General features: G+C 44.9%; 1 protein-coding gene across 8 annotated transcripts in view; it reads right to left on the reverse strand.

Annotated features, from left to right (window-relative positions):
- Positions 1 to 3,329: 3,329 nt before the first annotated feature.
- The window catches only part of LOC127584184 (NACHT, LRR and PYD domains-containing protein 3-like), a 55,015-nt gene continuing 40,381 nt past the window's right edge, over positions 3,330 to 17,963 (reverse strand). For 2 of the 8 annotated variants that reach the window (XM_052040764.1, XM_052040769.1), the window contains one exon: positions 11,830 to 16,512. The gene's annotated coding sequence lies outside the window, so the exon portion shown is untranslated. Of the gene's footprint in view, positions 5,293 to 11,281; positions 11,384 to 11,829; positions 17,928 to 17,963 lie in introns of those variants that run through there. The other 6 variants (XR_007958361.1, XR_007958360.1, XR_007958359.1 and 3 more) reach the window with 6 other exon arrangements.

Here is a 17,963-nt window from a genome sequence, read left to right on the forward strand (position 1 = left end):
AATCTTGAACTGATGATCTCCAGCAAGAAAAGTCGGTACACGCTAGCAGGAAGTTGATCTAAATGCCATCTCCAGACTTCACGACACTCGCCATAAAATGTCTTGGAAACATTGCAAGATTACTGAATGCCATGACCGATCTCTGCAAATATTTGTCGTTCTAGTAAACTGAAGATACTCGATGAGTTCAATTACTTTATTTTTAATTGTCGACAAATTCCGAAGTCCGAAAACTGCATATTTACGACGTCAACCACTAAGTCCGAAATTGAAACTATCCGCTGCTCATGATTTCCTATTATCTTTGCACGTTTATTGTCATGCTCATATCATCTTTACTCTGTATTCTGTTGTTGATTTTACCCTGTACTCTCTCAATGAACTGTGTGATAAATTGATCTTTAAGAACGGTCTGCAAAACAAGTTTTTCACTGTACCTCGTTATAAGTGACAATAATAACCAATTCTTATACCAATACCAATCGTTGTTGTGCATGCAATGGTATTACAGAAATTCTGCTCCAGATGTTTTTTTTTAAAGTTCACTGTTCTGGGCACCTCACTTTGTTTTATTGTAAGTGTTAATTTACAGCATCAGTGCAACAGTCCCGTTATTTGCTAATTTAATTCATAATATTGGGAGCATTCATTATCATGAACACGCATTGATTCTGTCAAGACATTCCCCTTCAATAAACTGAAGTTAATGTTCATGTAGGGTTAGTATTTGTTGAACGTTTCAACAGCAGAAGCCCTGTAAAAACAAATATTAATGAATTCTACCTGAGGTAAACTCGGGGTAGATGATTCTAGATTTAATGCTGATTGAATAACAGCTAACTTGCTCTCCTGCTTGTATCATTTCTGTTATCAGATCATCTATATTAGAAACAGAAAAATCCGTCTTTCCGACTGCACAGACAATGCCGATCTGCTCTATGATTGAGGTTTGAAGAATAATTCTGACGTACATTTCACAGTTTGGACATTGTCCTTCTCCTCTTTTATCTGCGTGACCTTACTGAACCACTTACAACGGAAGTCGAGTCATTTGGACAACTCTTGCATTACCCCATCAGTGATACTGCCATTGCCCGATTCCTCTCGCAACCTCCCGCACTGACATTGTCGAAATCAGCTGAACTCGCTTTCTCATTCCTAGTTCTGACGAATGATTTTCGAACCAGAACGTTAACTCTGTCTTCTCTTTCCATAGATACTGCCCGACCTGCTGTGTGTTTCCGGCATTCTATGTTTCCTCCTGGGTGACCTGCAGTTCAGGTGAGCGAAACAGGCAAACATCCTACTATTACTCGTTCCCTATGGACCCTGGATCAGATCAGGAAGAGCAGACGAACTTGCTGCAGAAGACCATTGCCCAACGTGTCCGAGTTAAAATGGAGGACAATATCAGAGAACAGTAAGCATTTGCTTTTACGTTTCAACATCAGAAACCCTGTGAGAAACAAAACTCAATGAATTCTACCCGACGTAAGCTCGGGGAGTAGCACGTCATCTTCCTTCTTGGTACGCCGTTGACTTTCGGATTTAATGCTGATTGAAACCAAACAACGCATCTGACTTACTGTCCTGTTTGTATCAGTTCTATTGCAAGGTCATCCAAAGATGTAAATACCTTGTTTCTGACTGCACTGTCAACACCGATCTGCTTTATGATTAAAGTTGGAAGAATAATTATGACCTGCATTTCACAGCTTGGACACTGTCCTTCGCATCTTCCCTCCACGTGACCTCATTGAACGATTGGCAACGGATGGCGAGTCACTTGGACAACTCTGACATTCGCCCATCAGCGATACTGCCTTTGCCAGATTCCTCTCGTAACCTCCCCCACGCATTAATTGTCGAAGTCAACCGAACTCGCTTTCTAACTCCCAGTTCTGCTGAATGATTTTGGAACAAGAACGTTAAGCATGTTCTCTCCTTCCATAGATACTGCCCGACCTGTTGAATGTTTCCGGCATTCTCTGTTTCCTCCTGAGTGACCTGCAGTTCAGATGAGCGAAACAAGTAAACCTTCTACTCCACATCGTTACCCATGGACCCTGGATCAGATCAGGAAGATCAGGGGAACTTGCTGCAGATTACCATAACCCAACGTGTCCGAATTAAAATAGAGTATACAAAAAACTGTTTCTCCCCTTGTTTATTACGCGGTGATCTTGGATCCTAGTGCGGAATTTAGCACAGGTTCCTGATCTTCCTCATTACTCAGTCCATCCGACTTGAGGGAAATGCCCAATTTGTCCGCAGCGATTGGGTGTAATGAAAGAACTACCTATAGATCATTGCACTGTTTGTTTATTCTACTCTTAATGGCAGTGCAGGCGAGTCTATGACCGATGTAATCATGCCAGGCACTGTTTATGGTCCTCAGGTAAAGAAACCACACAGCCGCATTATTCACATGGGCGAATACAAAATCTGTCAATATAAAGCCGCTCGTGTGTCACGACGTGCAAGGTGAATATTCTTAAACTCAGTTTTGAGAATAGGGCATTGCACAGGGTCAAGCATAGAGACAAGGCTGACTGAGACGTTGCCCGTGCTCAGTGATGTTCACAGAAGCAAAATGCAGTAAGAAGATCAAACACCATTGGCGGCAATGTCCCCCTTACTGAATTAACATTAATCCCGACGGTTCACTGAAAATGGAAGGATGAAGCCACCCGCAATAACCAGAAACATTCCTGCCGTAAAAAAAGAAAGCGTGGCTCCAAAGTGATCGGAGTTATCGTGTGATCAAGTAATCGGTGGTGTTTTGGTTTATCGATTGCATGCATTGCTTGAGTTGAGAGAAACTATCTGATAAGGAAACAGGATGTTTATTACCATTTGGTGACAATGGAATATTTCACCGGAAAATGTTTAATAAAATAATAAAGGGTCTCCATATATCTTTTATAAACAATGGACTATATACATAAATTTCGACAGATCGATAGATAAGTTAGACAGAAAGAGAAAAATTAGATGAAAAAAAACAGTATACGCATATGAGAAAAAAACAGTATATGCATCAACCGTGTTTTCACCATAAATTGACGTTGGTACTGAATGAGAGACTCCCTTAACATTGGCACACATAGATCTAAATCAAAATGTAAAAAAGATCAGCAAATGCTGGAAATCCGACATTAATATACAGAATGCAGAAAGTGGCAAGTTTTCGTGCGACAAAGGGAACGTTTCTGGAAGATGTCCTTGCATCAGGACGGATTATTGTCACTCATTAACTTCCCAGTGTTGTCCCTATTTTGAGTACCCCCTTCTGTCCGCAGCAGAGTAACACAGTGCCACCAGGTTGATTAGATAAAGCGCGTTTATTAGCAGGAGAATTCTCCTCAAACTCTCATGCAGAGTATTTATCGGAGGTCTCCGCAGTCCAAAGCAGAAGACAGTAATTTATACAGATATTGTCACACACACTTCATGAATTCGGCTCCACGAGTTTCGGTCAGGCCTCAGAGAACCAAGGAGAGACATCGCACCTATTGTCCAACAAAATTGAGTTATAATCAAAGAGATTTAAAGACAGGTATCACCCTCATTTTTTAAAACAAGCTTCCTCCAGTCTGTTTATTACACCCACCACCCTTATCGTCTAGTATATTGGCCTGCCATCAAGGTCCCGGACACAGAAATTATCACCTAGCTTGAGTCAGTAGCTTGCATGCTCTTGGTTACAAGTTAATTTTCCATCAGCTATATGTATAGATACAGTCAATCATAATTTCTTAACCCTTTACTTCCTCATTCCCTCCTATTATCATTATATGATAATCAAGAGAGGTGCCGAGAACGGGGCCGAGAGTTTATTAATAAGGACCTTGCAACAAGTATTCAAACAGGCCAGCACCACACAGCATACAATAATAACGACTAACCCCACTGCTCCATGCAGCAGGTATGATGCCCACGATCCTCCTAGTAGCGCCCCAACCAACCCGCCCCTCCTGTAAGTCCCTGTCTAAAGCTATCTACCTGCTTCTGAATGTTCTGAACGGCATGGGAAATGTTGTAGGACTCATCTCTAACATTGGTGACACATTTGTCCCCTATTATGGCACATACTCCTCCTTTCTGAGCCAACTGGTAGTCCACAACATACCGGGTCTTCTGGGCATTAAGTTGAGACCCTGCCAGTTCCTGGTTCACTGCCTCCAGGCCCTTTATGGTACTGTTTCCCAGCACGGGTAGTCCACAAATAAGGTAGTTCCGTTTTTTTTCCCGCCGAACCCCCCAGAGGGAGAGTACTCAGAAACCCAAAGCCTAATGATGATAAGGGAGATCCCATCGTATTAGGATCCCTCCAGTCTTCACATAAATTCTCACTAAATGACCGCATCGCAAGTCTTCGTCGGACATGAGCCTTCTGGGGGCAGGGGACCGTGACTGGCCTGATCGTCCCTATTGCAGACCAGGCTGGCAGAGTGGGGGTGGCGGTAATGTAAGTACCATTAAAGAGGAACACATGCCCTTCCTTAGCCCGGTAACAGGTTACATTACCTGATTGCTGTGGACTTGGAATCTGAGAATACCAAGAGATGCCAACGACATTTCTCCCATGCTTTCTCAGGTAATTCTCCCTGGTTAGCCATTCTAAAGAGACATTAGGCAATTTTACATGGGATCCATTCCTCCCTCCACAAGCCCTGAAAGTAGTTTAACACAGCTCATGGTGACACACTCACACCTAAACCATTCCCCCATAAGTACACATATCCTCTCTATGCAAGTGGTGGTGGCACATGATATTGGGTGCTGTTTCATCGCTATGCCACAACCCGATCCTTTACCAAGCATTTACACGGCAACATCCTCCTGTAAGTTCCCGTCTGCCCAATACACTTTGTTTAGAGTTCATATTTTAAGAGACCCCTGGGGCTCCAGCTTGTGTGTACAAAAAGACCTTCCACTGATTCTGCCAAGGAGTAGCAAGCTATGCGATTCCAGCGTGGTTGTAGATGTGCTTTGTAAAACAAATTATCCTCTAATGCCCACGCAAGAGTACCGGTAATGGTAAGGAGTCCAGATTTAAGAAACATAATTTTCCTTCCGGTGGCCATCGTTTACAGTCAGTCAGATGAATCCAGCGTTCCTGGCCATGTACTTTCACAGCTTTAGGAGTTTGGAGTAGTATCTGGAGGGGCCCTTCCACAGAGGTCCTAGTTTAGGGCGCTCCCAATCTCGTATGAGTACCGAATCTCCGATTTCCAGGTCAGGCAACTCCGCATTCTCTCCTTCCAGTAGCTTAAAGGCACTCTCCACCTGTGAATGAAGAAACTTTAAAGAGGATGTAAGTTGTCCGAAATACCTTTGCAGTTCATTCCCCATGATTTTAAGGCCAACCTGGATGGGGGTCTGGGTGTCAGCATCCCATGGGGTTCTTCCCGGACGTCCATAGACTATTTAGGTGTCTGACACCCCAGTGGCCAAGTGTGGGGTAATTCTCATGTGGTATAATGATAAGGGGAGAACCTTCAGCCAATTTAGACCTGCACTGATACTAATGTAGTTAATTTATTCTTCAGGGTGCCGTGAGCTCTTTCTACTATACTCGTTGCCTGAGGGTGGTAGGTGCAATGGAACTGTTGTTCGATATGCAGTCTCTCGCACAACTCCTTATTTACTTTCCTTATGAAGTGGGGACCATAGTCTGAATTTATCTGTCGGGGTACTCCAAACCTTGGTATGATCCCTGTGAGCAATAACTTCACCAACGTTGAGACCTTATTGTTGGTGGTTGGAAAAGCTTCAATCCATCGACTAAATGCATCAGCAATAATAAGACAGTACTTATAGCAATGTACACGCGGTAATTCAATAAAATCAAGTTGTATACATTCAATAGGACCAGCTGGCAAGGGTTTTTTTCTGGGGTGCACCACACCCCTTTCCCAGCATTGGTTTGTTGGCATATCAAACACGATCGTATTTTGCTTTGTGCTGCTTCCTCCAATCTGGGGTGCCACCAGGTACGTATTAAAATGTTACTCATTCCTTCTTGGCCATGGTGGGTGTCAGAATGTAGGTAGTCAATAAGCATCGGTAACAAGGAATCAGGTATACATACTTGACTGACTGGAGTAGTCCAGAAGCCATGTGGCGTGGCGTGCATACACCCGTGCACCTTCCACACTTATTTTTCTGAGTCAGGGGAGTTCCCCTGTAAGTGCTGCACAGTGACCATGTCTGAGGTGCCCTGCATTGTTATTGTTGTATTGCAAGCAACTGCTTGTTTTTCCGCAGTCGAAACGATTTTAGACCACTGATGTGCTGCCAATTTAGCCTCCGCGTCTGCCCTGTTATTGCCCTGTGTTAGTTGGGAGGCGTCTGAGAGGTGAGCCGAGCATTTATTGATGGCCAATTTGTTAGGGAGGAGGATGGCTGGCTTGGAGGAAGTTCTTTAATAAAGCGAGGAGCGGGTTATTCAGGAGTCCTACATCGTATAGGTTTAAGCGGGCCTGAGTCAGGTGTTGAGATTGACGGGAGGTCAAGAGTGCCGTTACGGTATGGTAGGAGTAAACAACCACTGACTGTTGCAGGGTTATTGGCAAGGAACCAGGATACCCTGTTTGCAGAATGAATCTATTAAATGGGTTATTCCGTCAACTGCCTCTCTCCGAAGGGGGTACTTTGGGACAGAAGGCAATTGTGCTCCCGGTTTTACACGGATTTGGACTGGGGTCACTGCGGTGAACCCTACCTCAGCTTTCGAAGCGGCCCATAAATCGGAGGTTGGCTCATCCGAAGGGAGTTGGTGGGGTTGGTGGTGGCAGAAACAGCCTGTCATCAAGAGAGGGGTGAAGTAATAAGTCAGGGTCCCTTCTGGCAGTATCTGGGGAATCCCGTATAGGCCTGTGTCTGCCCGTGCCTCAAGCCAGGGGACTAGGAATCCCTGCTCCTTCAGTTTATGACCCTCATTAATTGACTGCGTAATATGAGGGGACATCAAGCCTGAATGATTCCACAATTCATTAGGCACTTGAACCAAAAATGCTGCCCCTCTTTACCCACTACTTCCCCTAAAATAGTGACAGTCACCATGCTACCCAGGAGGGGAACATACAACCCTTCCTGCTCACCTGAGACCCCTGTGGGGTCATAAGCTAGCGTCACATGCCGGTCAGGGGTCTTCAAGGGTGGGTCAAAATCTCTGTTGGTGAAGTTCACCGTCCACCACTGAGGAGACTGGTGAAGCCAGAGGATTCGATGGGGTTCAGCGTCGGTAGTGGTAATTCCTTCATCCAGGCATGGTATTTTGAGTCGGAGAGAGCAGAGCAGGTCCCTCCTCGGCCTGGGATTAATGCGAATTGGATCAGACATCCCCGATCTCCAAATTTCACTTGTAAAGGTTCAGTTAAGGGGTAGGATCTTTCCTGTCCCTCCAGCCCGCTCAATAAAACTGTGGCCGTGGACAGTTTAAAATCGTGCTGGGCGATACAAAGAGCTTCGAGGGTCGAGGTATTGCGCCCCGTGTCTATCATAAAGGGGATCGGCTTTCCCTCAACTAAGAAATTGACGATCGGTTCATCGTCCTGGTTATGAGTGAGGGCAGGGCACATGGAATGGCTACTTCCTACATCTAGTTGGGTGGAAAACGGGTTGCAAGTCGAAAAAGGTTGTTGTTTACTGGGGGCGAGCCTGCCGTTGGCCGTAGTAGGGGCAATCCCGCTTCCAATGGTCAGCCGCCCCGCTAAGGTAGCATCCTGTCGACCTGGTACTCGCTGGTGCGAGTTGTTGGGGTCCCCTGGGTAATTACAAGGGGGAGGTGGTGGTGCATAAGGGAGTCCGTCCGCTGGGGCTCTTGGGCCGTTGGGGTGCATTGGATACCCTTTATCTCATTCAACATAGGTGGTGGGCCGGGATCTTTAGGGTCGTCATAATCAGCGGTAGAATCAGAGTCATAATCGGTGTCTGTCTGAGGATCTACTAAAGGTCTGTCCCCTACCAAAAAGTCCCGTCGCTTGTCTGTGGCCTTACAGCCGTTCTTATGCGGGCTTTCTCTCCGTCCAATCTGATTTCTAGTTCGGGACGCAATAGAGCCATGGATTTTGTCTTTGGGACAGGAGTTGTCCAGCAATCGTTGGTGGTGAGAGCAGAACGGTTTGCAGACTTGTCGCATTATATGGGGGCGGCAGTGAAAAGGGGGGTAGCTAGGGGCTGTGCGTTGGACTATCCAATTCTCCTCATTTTCGTCCGTTTATTTTGGAACAACAGAGGCACGCCAGACATGTCGGGAGGTACCTCCACTTTGTCCTTATTTTTTCTATTTTGTTTATTCCTACGTTTTTTCCTTTCTTTTCTGATCTACCTCTTCCTTCTCCCTTCTGTTTATCTCAGCATCGTGATCTCCGCACTGAGACTTCAGAACTTCCCAACTCTTAGGATTTCCCTTTTCATCACACACTAATCCCCCGCCTGCGTGCATTATGTTCCCAACTATTCTGTTTAGATCTATTTGTTAGGCCTTCGGCCGGTTTTCTCTATGTGGACATTAATATTTTCCATTTTTCCCCTGTATTGCGCTCCCAAATCACCCTTTCTGCCTTCAGACACATCCACATCCTGTTCCCCCAATGGCCATATTTCATTCCCAATTTTTTATTGAGGCATGCCGATAATTTATGGAAGTTACTCTCATTCTTCGGATCGTCTTTACATAACTTAGATAGTGGGGTATTGGACCCAGACTTTCCGACTGTAAGGTACAAATCGCTGCGATTAACTCTGACTGGTCTCTTTCCTTCACCCACTTCATGCTCCTGACCTTCCCGTGGGGAATTTCCCCTCTTAAGAACCGGTCTTAGGCAGGGTGGTAGTACCGGAGAACAGATCTCAAAACTTAGAGCACAAAACCTTGAAATTCACAAACTTAATACCCAAACCTGGGGACTCGAACCTCAAACCCAAAACTGGGGACTCGAACCCTAAACGCAAAACTAACTGGGGACACGAACCCCGAACCTGAAACTAACTGGGGACTCGAAACCCGAACACAAACCTTATCCATTGAGTCAGCAGTTTGCGTGCTCTTGCTTGCGAGGTATTTTTTCTATCAGCTATAGGTATGGGTACAATTTTTAACCCTTTACTTCCTCATGACCAAAGGTTTATATGTAGTAACTACATCGTGACTGCCTTACCCTTGTACTCAACAGCCTGACCAATGAAGGCAATCATGCCATCTGCTGCCTTCACCACCTTAAAACATGGAGCAGTACAGAACAGGAACAGGCTCTTCAGCCCATAAATTTGTGCCAAACTAAATTAGTAATCAAATGCCCAACTAAATTAATGCCTGCTGCCGATACAATGCCCATATCCGTTTAGAGGGATATGGGCCAAACACAGGCAAATACGACTTTTTTTAGATGGAATCTGGGTAGGCACGGGTCAACTGGACCCGAAGGGCCTGTTTACCTGCTGTATGGCTTTATGAATATGATTATTTGTATATTTCCGCTCCCTTTGAATTCACCAGTTTCACAAACATGTGTTAACCCTACCACTTAACACGTAAACAAATTAATTTGACATCTCACATTCTATATTTCTAACCTGGTAAAAGGGTGATGACTGTCTCCCCTATCTATGCCTCTTTGTGAAGTAAAAGTAAACACAGCATCGGTGAAAAATCCTGTCCAGCTGATCATAGGGTGGCAATGTGGGGCATCTCCAGTGATCTAACCTCTGTGGTTTCCTGAATGGGATTTGCACTCGTGTCTCTGAATCATTACTCTGTGTATTGCTGGCCTAGTACGAACCGCATCATTTGAATGAATGTTGGGACCTCAAGCCTCGTCCTTGTGGGGATGCCAGTTTTCTGCCGATCTATACTGGCAGACTGCATTCTGCCCTCAAAACGATCGGAACCTCTCTCTCCCTCTCTCCCCACCACTCGTTTTTCTTTCCTTCAACCAACGCCGTTTCCCCTGCTCAGTGCACACCGGGGCTAGTTTGTGCGTCTGTACAATATATAGATGTCGGTACACATGCTTGTTGTGAAATATTGTTCCTGAGCTGGCATATCCAAACCCAGCAATCCAGCTGTGGGTATTTCAACCTCATATCGAGGTTATCCTGTGCTGGTTCACAGACAGGGCCCCCGGACAATGTAAGTGTCACCCAGCTGTCGCCAAGTCCCAGACTGCTGGTGCAGTAACTGGAGGAGGACACACAATCACAGTACACTCAGATCATTGATCCTCCTTGATCTTCATGGGACGAGGCTGGACAATTCCCTGCCAGTTATGGGGAACAGAATTAGGTTATTCACCAACTTGGACCATCACACAGTGGCAGGACTGAGACGTTTAATCCCCATCTTCCAATAAGCTTCCCGATAGAACTTTGGGCCGCTCTGCAGTTCACACCCACATCCCCCCATCACCACCCCCACTCCACCCTCCGTGTCCTACATCCCGCACAACCTCTCGCTCCTGGTATTTTGAGCAGCAGAACGTATCACCTGCAGTAAGGGGGCTCAACCGTTCCACCATCGAAGTAGCCCAAAGGGACAGCATTTCCCCATTTTGTCCTTCAGTTCATTTACACTGGAGGAACAGACAGTTCAGTTATTCCAGTCTGTTAACATCAAAGTGCCCATTGCTTGGGTCAAAGAGCTCAGTCAGATCACTCAGAGGATCTTGGTGAAATAAGAGGAGAGGATGCATGTTCCCATTGTGTCAGGTTACTGTTAAATAATCAGGCTTATCAGAGCACAGAAAATGAACCTTCTTCCCACAGCACCATGGTAATGTAGGCTGTTGGTACCAATGGGGGACTGGATAGCTTGGCGGTGGGATTGGTGGGGGTGGGGGGAGTCATGAGTTGCAGTGGCGATTTCCTCTTTACATTGCGCACACTGGGTTTATACCCAATAGTGCCAGAAGTTCAGATCTTCCCACCCCATCCCTGTCACCGTGCACTAGTTGTTCTCAATGCTGAGACTGGAGTCTTTTTCCGAGTCACCACTGTAACTCTACAGTGTTTATGGAAGTTGCTCCTGTAACGTTGTTCAAATTTACACATCTCCAGCAGGGCCCACTCAGGGAGGCAGATGCCATCAACATGTGAACCTATGTTGTTTTTGGTGTCTCACATTAACAAATGTGGGGTGTTTTGTGAACCCATGAACTGATCGGCGATGAAAATATGGACACTCCCATTTCAAAGAAGCAGATACTGTAAATGTCAAATCCCTGCATCTCCCCACAAAGGAATTGTTTAGGTTTATATCCAAGCCTCCACCTACTTGTGTATGTTCCATAATATTGCTCACTGTAGTCTGATACATCCTGCGCAACCTCTTGCTCCTGTTATTTTGACCAGAGGAATATGTCATCTTTACACCATCCTGTAGCAAGAGGTCAAACACCTAGTCAGGAACTGACAATGTTTCATCAACTTCAGAATCATAAAACCCAGATCTTTAATAAAAATAACAGATGCAGACAATTTCACAGTTCATAGAATGTAACAGCACAGTACAGGCCCTTTGGCCCACAATGTTGTGTTGACATTTTATCCTGATCTAAGATTTATCTAACCCTTCCCTCCCACATAATTCCCCATTTCTCTACCATTCATGTATTTATCTAAGAGTCTCTGAAATGCCCCGAATGTATCTACCCCCACCACCTCTGCCAGAAGTGCATTCCAAGCATCCACCACTCTGTGAAGAAAAAACTTACCCCAACATCCCCCTTATATCTTCGTGCAATCACGTTAAAATTATGTACCCTCACACTAGCCGTTTTAATTGTTATGAACCAGCAACAAAAGAAATACTCTGAGCCATAATTCAGTGTTAAAAACTATTTTATTAATCACTACTTATAATAATACAAAAAATAAAAGTAAAAATGTTAGTATGTTAGAAATTCAAAAACATTACACCTTGAACATTAACCCCAAAAACTAAACTCTTCGTGCGTGTGTGTGTGTGTGTGTGTGTGTGTGCGCGCGCGCGCGCGTGTGTGGCAAAGTCCCACAATCCAAGTCCAGGAATGGTTCTTAAAGTTCAGTTCCACAAGCCATAAGGTGAAAGATGAGCAAAGGCTTCTTCAACAACCACCGTTGACTGAAGATAAAACGTAGATTTAGAGAACATAGGGAGAGTAATTACGAAATGCAAATGTTCCACGATGGAACCCAAACGACACCTCAGTGTTTACTCGGTAGTGACTTCCTCACCCCGAAAAGCATCCGAATCGTGGTTGTCCACACAAATACCTGTTTCCTTCTACAGGTCAGCAACAAAGTGAACTCCACCGGATTACTTCCAATTTCCATACATGGATTTCAGTGGCAGACATAGTTATTGTTTCTCATCAATCGATAGAGAAACCTAGCAGGCTGGTGTCTCTCTCCCTTCTCTCTCTCTCTTCGACTGACCTCTTCAACAACATCATTACATCCTTTATCTTCTATTGACATAAGCACGCCCCCCCCCCCACCCCCCACACACACACCCCATCTTAAATGGACATTCACTGAGTCCGTAACATAATAAAACAGAAGTAATGTTTTGAAAAGAATGTGTAACCAGCCTGATAACACTGTGCTTCACCACTTTCTGGACACATTCAGAAATGGTTAACATGAATATCTAATATTTATTTAATACAAAATTAAAGCTCAAACTCACTACAGAATGGGCAGAATAATCGAGAATCAAGAATAGAGAAGTTAACAAACTAAGTGTGTTACATTTTAAAGCTTCTGAATGTACTGGAGTAAAAATTCCAGCCGCAACAACCTCAGAAACTTGGTAGAAAGGATTATGTTCACGAAGTCAGCTTAGCCCCAGGGATGGAGAGATGAGAGTGCAGATGCTGGGAGCAGAAAACAAATGCTGGAGGAAATCAGCAGTTCAGCCAGTATCTGTAGAGCCAAAGGAATCGTCGGCGTTTCAGGTAAAGACCTTGCATGAGTCACAACTTTGTTTTCTTTTAAACCCAAGGATACTGGATACATTTGAAAGTAATCTTGTATGGCCCAGAGTTAGGCCTCGTTGAGTTCTTCTGTCTGTGATTTCCATCAGGGCCACACAGTAGGACTTCCAGCGACCAGAGAGTGCCGGAAATTAACGAGGAGCGAGTTTTTTTTCTTTCTAGCGTTCGGGATAGCGGCGCATGACTGAAAAGGCGCGTGACATCACTCGGAAGCGCGCAGGCGATTTAAATAGCAGACCATCATATCCAGCGGGCAGCTGAGTGAGAGGGAGCAGAGTGGGTTAGGCTTTGGCTCAACGGGCTTCGGCGAGAACGGGAAAGAGGCGAGACTAATAGAGAGGGGGTAAGTTATTAGTTTATTTGTTGAACTCAGTGGTATTCAGCAATATGCATCTAGGGTTGGTCTTATGTTGGGAGTGTCAGATGTGGGGACCCTCGGAGACTACCAGACTCCCCGATAACTACATCTGCGCAAAGTGCACCGTGATGTGGCTCCTCAAGGAACGGATCGAGAGTCTGGAGCAGCAGCTCGATGACCTTCGGTTGGTTAGGGAGAGCGAGCAGGAAATAGACAGGAGTTATAAAGAGTTTGTAGACAGCACCTCTGTGGCGGTCCCCCTCAAAAACCGATATCTCATTTTAGATTCGGTTGGAGAGGATGACCTGATAGAGGAAGACCTCAGCAACCGGGACCTTGGCACCATGCCTGGTACTGTGGTCCAGCGGAGGAAGCAAAATGCAGTGGTTATTGGGGATTCTATAGTAAGGGGTACGGATAGCAGATTCTGCGATACCGACAATGAGTCTCGGATGGTGTGTTGCCTCTCTGGTGCCAGGGTATGGGATATCACGGACCGGGTCCAGAATATTCTGAGGGGAGAGGGTGAGCAGCCAGAAGCCTTGGTGCATGTAGGTACCAATGACATAGGTAGAAAAAGAGAAGAGAAGAGGTCCTGAAGGAGGAATACAAGGCATTGGGGAGAAGGTTGAGAAGTAGGACCTCAAGGGTAGTAATCTCAGGATTACTACCTGTGCCATGTGTCAATGATAGGAAGAATAGAAAGCTCTGGCAGATGAATGCGTGGCTGAGTGACTGGTGCAGGGGGCAGGGCTTCAGATTTTTGGATAATTGGGACATTTTTTGGGGGAGACATGACCTATTCGCTAAGGATGGGTTGCACCTAAACTCCAAAGGTTCCAATATCTTGGCGGGAATGTTTAATTTAGTTGTAGGGGAGGGTTTAAACTGTTCTGGCAGGTGGATGGAAACCAGGATGTTAGGTTAGAAGATGCTAAGGTAAGGGAGGAAGTTTATAGAAAAAAGTCCAATGAGGATGGCAAGAACGACAGGCAGGTGAGAAGTCAGAATAATTTGCTGAATAACAGAAGCACAACAAATCAGGATGTTAGGATACAGAATGTTAGGATAGAGGATGAGGTATATAGGAACATGTCTAAGATAGTATGTAGTGAAGATGGTAAGAAGGATAGACAGGTGGAAAGTCACGATAATCTGCTGAACAATAGAAGTACAACAAAATCAATAGCAGATATCGGACTAAACGTACTATATTTAAATGCACATAGCATTAGGAATAAAGTAGATGACCTAGTGGCACAACTGCAGGTTAATAAATACGACATTGTGGAAATCACCGTGTCATGACTTTATGATGGATGTGATTGGGAACTGAATGTCCAGGGGTACACAGTGTATTGGAAGGATGGGCGGGTAGGCAGAGGGGGAGGTGTGGCCATGATGGTTAGTAGTGATATAAAATCAATAGAAAGGAAGGATATTGGGTCAGAGGAGGTGGAATTCTTATGGGTGGAGCTAAGAAATAGCAAGGGTAAAAGGACAATGGTAGCAGTCATATATAGGCCCCCTAATAGCAGTCAGCAAGTGGACGATAAGTTGCAGGTTGAGATAGAAAAAGCATGCCAGAGTGACAATGTGAAGATAATTATGGGAGATTTTAACATGAAGGTGGACTGGGAAATCCAGCAAGGCAGTAGAACTCAGGAGAGTGAGTTTGTGGAATGTCTTAGGGACGTTTTTCTAGAGCAACTTGTTGAAGAGCCCACCAGGGGATCGGCTGTTTTGGATTGGGTGCTGTGCAATGAACCGGAGGTGATTAGGGAACTAAAGGTAAAGGAACCACTGGGAACCAGTCATCACAATATGATTGAGTTCAGTTTCAAGTTTGAGAAGGAGAAGCTGATAACTGGTGTATCGATATTTCAGGGGAACAAAGGAAATTACAATGGTATGAGAGAGGAGTTGGCCCAAATTGATTGGAAGAGTAAGCTGGCTGGAGGGACGGCGGAGGAGAAATGGAAGGAATTTCTACAGGAAATAAGGAAAATGCAGGATAGATATATTCCAAGAAAAAAGGTCTTGAATGGAAAAAAGACACAAATGTGGATAACGAGAGCGGTGGAGGCTAAAATAAAAGAAAAAGGGGCCGCGTACAAAGAAGCAAAAATTAGTGGGAAAACAGAAGACTGGGAAGCTTTTAAAAACCTGCGGAGAGAAACTAAGAAGGTCATTAGGAAAGAAAAGATGAATTATGAAAGGAAGTTGGCGGATAACATTCGGAAGGATACTAAGAGTTTTTTTTAAATACATAAGGTGTAAAAGAGAGACACGGGTTGATATAGGACCAATTGATAACGGTGCAGGAGCTATTATAATGGACGATAGAGAGATGGCAGAGGAATTGAATGAATATTTTGCCTCGGTCTTCACTGTGAAGGACATCAGCGATGTGCCAGTTAGTCAGGAGTCTCACGAAATGGAACTGAGCTCAGTTAAGATTACTAGGGAGAAGGTGCTAGGAAAACTAAATGGGCTAAAGACTGATAAGTCTCCCGGACCGGATGAGGTGCATCCCCGGGTTCTGAAGTTGGTGGCTTTAGAGATAGCGGAGGCATTGGCGATAATTTTCCAGAAATCGATAGATTCCGGCATGGTTCCAGAGGACTGGAGGGTCGCAAATGTAGTTCCGTTGTATAAGAAAGGTGGGAGGCAGCATAAAGGAAATTACAGACCTATTAGTCTGACGTCAGTAGTGGGAAAGTTATTGGAATCTATCCTCAAGGATGGGGTTACGGAATACCTAGAGGCGCAAGACAAGATAGGTCCTAGCCAACATGGTTTTGTGAAGGGAAGATCCTGCCTGACCAACCTATTGGAGTTTTTTGAAGAAATCACAGGTAGGGTGGATAAGGGAGAGGCAGTAGATGTTGTGTATTTAGACTTTCAAAAGGCCTTTGATAATGTGCCTCACAAGAGACTGATTAATAAGATGAGAGGACATGGAATTACGGGTAGGATAACATAATGGGTGGCGCATTGGCTGGTTGACAGGAAGCAAAGAGTGGAAATAAAAGGATCTCGTTCTGGTTGGTTACCGGTTACTAGTGGTGTGCTGCAGGGGTCAGTGTTGGGACTGCTCCTTTTTACCTTGTACATTAACGATTTTTCAAGATCGTCGAGTATTTCGGTTTTGTTATCGGTGCTCGAGGTCTATGGGAGAAGGACAATAACACCTTGTTCAGCTTTCTGGGTATTCAGAAATATAAGACATTTGCGGAAGACACTTGTAGCCTTGCGATACGATTAACTATTGATCTCTTGCAAGTGTTCATGGATTATTGATATATACTTTGTATATATGTAATTATTTGTATATGTGCTTGTACCCCATTTGAAATTGAAATAAAGTTCGAAAGAACCTTGCCCCCGCGCCCCATGCGCTTGGCCTTATAGTCAGGTAGCTAGCGCGGTCTATATTGTAAAGCTCCGTTTCAATTGATGGGTGAACAATCCTTATTTCGGCATTTAAATTCTTGCCGCTGACAAATATAACTGCCTTCCATCTAGGCGGTTTAGTTCCCTTATAATTAGGGTGGGACCCGATCTCGTTGTCGGAAACATCTGTGGACGCGACACGTTAAACCGCGAAAAAGGCACCTAATTAACCTTAGACAACAGCTAAAGAAATTCTCCATCTCCCCAATGATACTACTAATGGGTTATTGTATTCTAGATCTAGAGATGGAGGATTGTGCCTGCCGAGACTTGAAGTGCAGATCCCAGTGGCGATTATACGCAAGCGCCAGTCCTTGGAACGATCTGAAGATGTGGTTATTAAACACTCTTTCGAATGGGCAGGCGAGGACAACAGTGCTGTCATTGAAAAATTAAAAGGACTGGCAGTGTTTAAAGAGTGCGATATATCAGATAACGTCATTTTGCAACCTCTCTCCGAGAGTTTTATTGGATATATGGCAGAGAGGGGAATACAATTGGACGATGGAGAGGGGCGAGTCGCCAATTTTAACATTGACTGGAGGTCTGCTGAATTTGTGCGCTGGGCAGCGCAGTTATATCAAGGTTCTGGCATAAAAGAATTTAAAAATGATAAGATTTCGAATGGATGGTTGAGGAGGCATACCGCCTGGAAGGGGTACCAGGTTGTAAATGCATTACTGTTAAGATGTGGCCAATACCCCACAAGATGTACACGTGGAAGGGGTAACCCCGAGGCAGTGAAGACCTGTCGGAGATGTGGGATAGCCAATGAGACTCTGGCTCATATCTCCGGGCGATGTCTGGCGGTCAAGAACATTCGCATAAAAAGACATAACAAGATCCTCGAAAGACTACGGTCGAAGGCGGAACAATATCAGTGGGTTCCTTATATGGAACCGCATTTGAGGAGTGAAGACGGCTTGCTATGGAAACCAGATATTATTCTGGTTAAAGGTGATCGAGCAGCTGTGGTTGATGTTACCATTCGTTACGAAGATAACAATCAATCAACCTCAAGAGCCTGGGCCGAAAAAAGGAACAAATATCGGCATCTGACGGCACAAATAAAGGAACTGACTAAGACCAAGATCGTCGAGTATTTCGGTTTTGTTATCGGTGCTCGAGGTCTATGGGAGAAGGACAATAACACCTTGTTCAGCTTT

The sequence above is a fragment of the Pristis pectinata genome, chromosome 29, assembly GCF_009764475.1.
Source record: "Pristis pectinata isolate sPriPec2 chromosome 29, sPriPec2.1.pri, whole genome shotgun sequence".
NCBI classification, from domain to species: domain Eukaryota; kingdom Metazoa; phylum Chordata; class Chondrichthyes; order Rhinopristiformes; family Pristidae; genus Pristis; species Pristis pectinata.